The sequence below is a fragment of the Temnothorax nylanderi genome, unplaced genomic scaffold, assembly GCF_030848795.1.
Source record: "Temnothorax nylanderi isolate EJ_2023f unplaced genomic scaffold, tnyl_v1.0 TNYL_tig0006_pilon, whole genome shotgun sequence".
Lineage (NCBI taxonomy): Eukaryota > Metazoa > Arthropoda > Insecta > Hymenoptera > Formicidae > Temnothorax > Temnothorax nylanderi.
The window spans coordinates 1451510-1459048 of NW_027249068.1; the positions used below are offsets into that span (position 1 = coordinate 1451510).

General features: G+C 43.3%; 1 long non-coding RNA gene across 1 annotated transcript; it reads left to right on the forward strand.

Annotated features, from left to right (window-relative positions):
* Positions 1 to 2498: 2498 nt before the first annotated feature.
* On the forward strand, positions 2499 to 4669 carry LOC139776946 (uncharacterized). Its single transcript, XR_011719233.1, has 3 exons — positions 2499 to 3943; positions 4392 to 4457; positions 4619 to 4669. It is a non-coding gene; the product is annotated as an uncharacterized lncRNA (long non-coding RNA).
* The last annotated feature ends 2870 nt before the right edge of the window (positions 4670 to 7539 follow it).

Sequence of the window (7539 nt, forward strand, 5' to 3'; positions counted from 1 at the left end):
ATCTTGTATTTTTTCTTCATTTTGGTGAGTAAAACGAAGGCAGTTCGCCAAGTATAAAACCAATCATTCGGGCTGTTGAAACCCAATGAGTACAGAGGTTGAAAAGGTCTGGAAAAGGAGATCGCCCGATTCGGTAAAGAGACGCGAATAAATGAGACGCTTCGATATTGTACCAATGAATGAAGGATCGGAGCAAACGAGAAAGAGACCGAGAAGATGAAGTTGGAGGTGCGACGGGAAATAGAGATGAATAAAAATAAATAAAGAAGGAAGGGACAAAAGGCGAGAAAAAAAGGCGGAAAAGGGGACGCTTGGGGAATCAGCTAGCGAGAGTGGCGGATTTGAATATTGATTCGTTTTATTTAAATTCCGTGCCCTTATCGCCGACCGGATATCTTCCGCTGAAATTGGACGCGCGATAACGAAAAGCGAAACGGCACCGGATCGAGCGAATAGGCTGGATTGGCGCGAATACTCGCGCTCGTCGAAAGGAGGGGTTATTTTGGGGGCACGAGCGGAGACGGTGAGAGCCGTAGGACAGAAGAGAAATGCAAAGGGAAGCGAATGAAATTTATAAAACGATTTTTCTTCCTTCCTAAGCGCTCGCGCACACTCGATCGCACCCTCTCCGCCTTTTCACGGCGCTCCCGAAATCGACACGGAGACGACGCGAGATATTCCCGCGGGAACTGCTTCGAAATGTATTTGCGCATTCGTCGAATCCTGACGAAAGCAGAGGCACTGCTATCGAGGGAGAACGTCTCCGGGACGTCGCGTCGTTCTTTATTTCTTATTCATATTTACGTTTATACTCTCCGACAAATGTACGTCAGTCTCTCGGAAGCCAAACTGATCAACTCCATTAAATAAGAAGTAAAGAAAATGATAAAGTTATGAACTAATAATGCTCCGGTATTAAAATTAAGAAATTTGTAAAAAGTGGAATCAATTTGGCTCGTGAAAGACTTATATAAACGCTTCGTTTGTAAGAATATTCCCGATATATATAATTGAAACAAAACTGTGTTCTTTCAATTTGACCGATAGATTTTCTTTTTGCGAAATTGGTGAAAAGAATACGCATTGGACATGGTAAGATTTGATACATATGGATGTGAGAGAAAGCAATAATATAAGACTCACCGAACGATGACGGGACGAAGAAACCTGACGTCTACATCTGCAAAAAATTAAAATATTTATAAAAATCAAATGTATTAAGGTACGAATTCAATCTCAATATTAAAAGGAATTTTTTAAAAATTATTTTCGCTTATCGTTACTTCTCGCTTTTAGTAAACAGAAATAAATCGATAAAAGAGCAAATAATACAAAAGGACTCTTCAAATCTCTCGCAATTAAAATGTAATATAATCGAAATAAATAAGGGATGCAAGAATAATAAATGAATTTACTTACCGACCGGTGTACCGTCCTTCGCTATTTGGCGTTGATCGGAGCACGGACGCGAATCAATCGGAAAAACACACTCATTCGCACGCGAGATTCGTTCATTACTCGACAATAAAACGACGGCGTTATTTGGGCGAACGGCAAAGACGCGCGGCAGGCACTGACTGCATCGGAAGCGCGGTAGGATTATATAGAAAATATACTTCGCACGTTACTTTTTCGGCACTCCCGACATTCGCTGGTACGCGAAACGCGCGAAATGCGCTCGACGATAAGACGATAATAATGGCGTCGCGTCGTTTCGACAAATACCGGCCGGACACGGACACTAGTTGCACGTATCGAAAACGAAATTAATACGAATACACGTTTAGACCCACTTGCCTGCGCTTCGACGATCGCACGATATAGTTTCGGCACACCCGACACTCGTACGCGAGATTCACATTCGACAAGTAAAGAAAAACAAGCGAAAAGCGCGGAGTAATCTCGAATCGAACTCGACTCCGACCGGCACAGCCCGCACAGCGCATGAGAGCGCGACGCAAAATGGAGTCGTGGCTTCGCGGCAACTTGAGTAGGGGGGATGGAGTGGGGGTAAAGTGACTAGGGACGGGCGCGTTCAGCGCGTTCAATGTACCTAGTTACTTTACTTCCACTTCATCCCCACCAATCGAGTTGCCGGGAAGCCTCGACCCCAGCTTGCGTCGCGCTGTGCCGTACGGACCACGGAGGCGAGTTCGAGATTACTCTGCGCTTTTCGCTTGTTTTTCTTTACTCGTCGAATGTGAATCTCGCGTACACGAGTGTCGGGTGTGCCGAAACTGTATCGTGCTACTGAATATCACGCATATCTAAAACGCGCGCGACGCGACGCCCGGCGTGGAACGCAATCGATCGTCCAATGAGAAAATTTCTTTTTCGAAAACGAATTTTCCTCATTGGACGATTGGCTGTGTTCCGACATCCGTCTCCGATCGACGCACGTACGACTGATTGTAGAACACACCTAATTTTGCGAGCGCCTTCATCCCTCATGTCGCGTCGCGTAACGTTGGTAGAGAAGTCGAGATGGCGATTGGCGTATCTTTTGCATCTTTTATTCACCAATAACGAATCGTGCGTGAACGAGCGTCGAAAGCATCGAAGCAGGCGATGTGTAATTGACATATTTTTATCTTTCGGTACCATACGAGTGTTTTTGCGACGTCTCGTCGAGTTGTTGTTTACCGAAGTATAGTATCCTAATGGTATACAGCTCATCGTCGAACGTAATAAGATCGTCGCTTCTAATAATACGCGTCATTAATCGTATGTGTACATAATTAGATTCGCGGAGGAAAGCTATAGCATGAACGTCGCGCGACCGTTGGCGTTGGCTATACGACGCGCCGAATTTCACGGCCACCTTCAGCTACCTCGCGTCGCGTGACGGTCGTTCGGTGTGGAATAATCGAGATCGCGCCGCGTGTCTTTCGTGTCTTTTATTCGTCAACGGTGAATCTTGTGTGCGAACGAGCGTCGGAAGCGTCTAAACAGGCGATATGTAATTGAAATATTTTTATCTTTCGGTACACGCGAGTGTTTTTGCGGCGTCTCGTCGAGTTGTTTAGCAAAATAATGGTACAGCTCATCGTCGAACGTAATAAGACTAATAAGATCGTCCGATCGCAAGTGCTTCTATAGTAGTACGCGTCATTAATCGTAAGATCTCTCGCGGCGCAAAGTATGTGTATGCACGTAATTAGATTCGCGGAGGAAAGCTATAGCGTGAACGTCGCGCGACCGTTGGCGTTGGCTATATACGACGCGCCGAATTTCACGTAGCCACCTTCAGCTAGCTCGCGTCGCGTAACGGTCGTTCGGTGTGGAATAATCGAGATCGCGCCGCGTATCTTTTTCGTGTCATTTACTCGTCAACGGTGAATCTCGCGTGCGAACGAGCGTCGGAAGCGTCGAAGCCAACGATATGGAGCCAACAATCGCCAACGGAGAGTGTATAATCATCGTTCCTGTATATATGTGATTATGTGCAACCTGGTGCAACCAGCGTTCGCCCATCGCCGCCGCCGCCGTCGTTCCGTCGAGTCGGCGTCTATCGAAATAATGGCGTCGTAATTGTCGACTCGTTGTCGGGCATCATTGTGATCGTCGGACGATCTCAGCAATGTGTTAACTATTGCCGTGTGATTGTCGCTCGCTTACGGTATTCGGTTAGTGATCCACGAATACGCGTGCCGTGTTTATCAGGATCGCGGCATTTTTCCGAGTCTCGCTGCGTTGAAAGTGCGTAATGTCGGGAGTGTCCTGAATATGTAATCGAGCCGAATATGCAATCGAGCGTTCTCCATGTTCTTATTCGCGCGAATCGGGAGTGCCGGATAATTGTGAGGTAATCGCCGGGTCGATTAATGTCCGAAATTAGGCACCGCGTTCGTGTTCGTGTGAGCGAGCGGGTCAAGTGGCGTGTATTCGTACTGTAAAATCGGAGCGAGACGAAAAAGTAAAACGGCAGGGACGATCGATTCTGGTGAGTAAATTCATTTATTTATTCTATTGATCGATTATCATTTTGTGTATGAGAATGTTATCATCGTATACGCAATCGAACAGTTGTTTCGCCACATTAATTACTTCACTACGAATTAATTAAATAAATCATTTGATAATATATGAAAGTATCTATTTTGCATTATCTGCAAAATCTATTTGCAATTTTATTGCATAATGCAACATCTATTTGCATTTTTATTTAGAATTTTAATTATTTAATAGATTATTTAATATATTAAATTTGAGGAATATATTATGCGTCTTTTTATTTTCCCTCTTTTTGGCTATATGAAAACATTTAAAAATATAATGATTAAATGTTAGTGTAAAAGTAAAAATAAACTTATTCAAAAATATTAAATTTAAGAGATTCTGTATGTTATAGTAATAATATATCTTGAAATATGTCTATATATATTTTTCAGATTGTGTTCTATTTGGATGGTCTGGTTGTATTTGGATGGCCGCTTCATTTACTTCACAACACGGTGGTGAGTCTTACTCCATAATTTTTTAATTGATCTAATTAATAGCTGTCTTGCTATTATCGTTAAACTAATATTGCGAGGTAAAAACCAGCGTATATCCTGGTGATATACACATCAATACAGTAATAATATATCTTCAAATATGTCTATATTTTTTTTTTCAGATTCCTGTGTTTTACTAGATAGCCGCTTCATTCGCATCACAACACAGTGGTGAGTCTTACTCCATAATTTTCTAATTGATCTGATTAATAGCTGACTTGCTATTAAACTAATATTGTGAGGTAAAAACCAGCGTGTATCTTGGTGAAGATACACCTCAATACAGAATAATGTGACATAATATATTGTTATTTTACATTTAATATTGTCTTTACATCCGAATATTGTCATTTTACATTATTTTACATTGAATATTATCTTCACACATGAATATTGTTATTTTACATTATTTTACATTTAATATTGTCTTTGCACACGAATGTAACGCCGATCTTCAAAAGCTAATCTTATCGGCGACGATTCTAAAGAATATACCGACTCGCGAATAAAAAGGTACACCCCAAGCTTACCGTATTGCGCGGAAAATCTAAGGTTCCCGATGTATCGGTGGCTGCAAGCCTTTTTCTCGGTGGCTCGCAGCATTTCTAGCGAAACAAAAGCCATTGTTTAACGCAAGTGCGCCCGTCCGCGTACGTATTCGCGGATTTACATGGCGCCCGGCTTCACTTCCCTCCCCCGCGACACTCACGTCGGGGGATAAAGCGCTCGGTCGCAAGGAAATCCACGTTGTCCCGGGGATAAGTCCCGAACCTCGGCGCGTATCCCGCGGGATGACCGTAGTCCGGCCTCCGTTCGCGTCGAGCCCGAGCCGCGTCGGCCGATCGGAATATCGGAATACGCGTTTGCACAGGAATCGGCGAATTACGCTAAAACGCGGTGTAAGCGCATCGAGATTCGTCCGGTATCGCTCCCGATAGATTTTCCCGGAGTCCATTAAAGTATCACGCCGCTCGGTTTACGGCCGTCCACTCTGTCAGACGCTCCGCGTATATTTCGAGCGAGGAAGATCGATCGATCTCGAAATCGAGGGACTTCCTCGCGGGTGGTCTTAGCCTCCCTCCGGTTTGTTGCCAAAATATTGGCGATTCTCGGTGATCGACGGCCGTGAATCTCTCACGATCGCCCACGTCGCGGGTCTGCATAGTGCATATATTGTCGCGGCGATGAACAAATTAAACGCAGTCTATCTTCGACCCGATGTCAAAAGATAGATGAGCGTCCATTCATGAATTCACACCTGATTCAATTTACCGATGTTTTATGAAAAGAATCTTATACCTTATTTTATTGTCTTGAATAAAAATTATTAAATAATTACTCTCTTTAAACTCTTTGTACATACATATTGAAATTTATTGTAGTTATACAGGCTTAATAGAAATCGTAGCAGCCATTTAATTTCTTTACAAGTTGCGGCGTGTTAATTTGCTAGTATGCATTCATAAAAAAAATAATGGGATCAGCATGTGTATCCTATCAATCCTATCAATTAGTATTATATCGGGCATATTACGAACGTCGACCCTGTAATCAATGAATGATTGGCAATGAATCACGAAAGCGATCGCAAGCAAGAAAACACGCGCAGTGTTAAACGTGATCGGCTAAGCTACGCGCGGCACGTAAAGGGTCCAAAAAGGGTGTTGGTCCTCGCGTCGGATGATCGATAGGACTAATAACGTCTCCCCCCCCTTCCCCTTCCCCCCTTCCCCTCGACCGTCTCATCGTTGTGCCGCCCGAGAGTGGAGCTCCCGCGTGGAGCAGCGACCGATAAAACACCACTGAAGACGGAATATTTTAACCCTCGGATTAATAGGCCTGTAAACGACGCAATGATTTTCATTAATATTCATGGGCCGCCGATGCGAAACTCATGCATGATTTATGATCTTTAATTTTCGCACGGCGACACGCGCACGTTCCGAATTTACTGCGGAACATTGCCCGTCGGTTGTTGACGTTGAGTCTTTGGGGTTCCTTAATGATCGTGCAAACACGCGCGAAAGAGAAGTCTACGACATTGTGAAACGCGATCGCTATCTTGTCGAATATTTCCAGGGGAAAATTACTTAAACAAGCAACATTTATATAAAACGAACGAAACATTGTATAGACGCATTTATCTATTAAGTTAAATTTATCTCTACTTAATTGACAATGCAGTAAGTTGTATTAATACAATTCAAGCCACAGAACCTATATTCTGGTTTCGTATATACCTACAATTGAGACCACAGATCCATGGCTTCACGTCGCCCCGTGCGGTTTAAGTCATGACGGCGGTTAAGTCTGGGTTGTTGTTTTATTGTTAGATAAATGCGAACCCCTGAGCGACGACAGGAAACATCGTGTTGCTCCAATCCTTTCTTGACACCAGGTGTAGAAATTCCCGACGACATTGCCTAAACATCTCGAGAAGGTCCTAGCGAAAAGGAAAACTACTTAGCGACCATCGTCGGCACCTTTGCGCGTGCTTGTTTTTCCAAAGGAGCCGCGCGGCTCTTTTCTGAAGATCACGTGTAATTTGATCCCTAGAAATTCAGAAAACTGATGCGACATGAATTAGCTTTATTAATTTATGATATATGGTATATGAATTTAATTTATATAGCTGTTTTTATTTAAAAAGCAGGACAGCATTAGGTATTTTTGTATTCAACTTTTGTCATTCAAATTATATAAATCGCGATTTTTTCTAATGTTAATTATAAAACAAATTAGGCTCAGAAATGCGTTTTATAATTGTACTGTTATTTTTCGAGGCGTGAAAGTGAGACACTTGCTAGTAATTATATATTTTTCATGTTGAACGCGCGGCGAAACGACTCGAGTATGAGGTTAAGAATATTCAAAATATCATCAAGTTAACATTGTAATGTCGCTACGTGATGTGCGGCTGCGACGGGTGGCAAAAGATGCCGAGGGGACTGAGGAGCGGCAGCGTTGGCTGCGGCAAAGGGGGCAGCGGGCGGGATCGGGAATTCAAATACCACCGCCATTAAACTGAATAACGAGGAGAGCG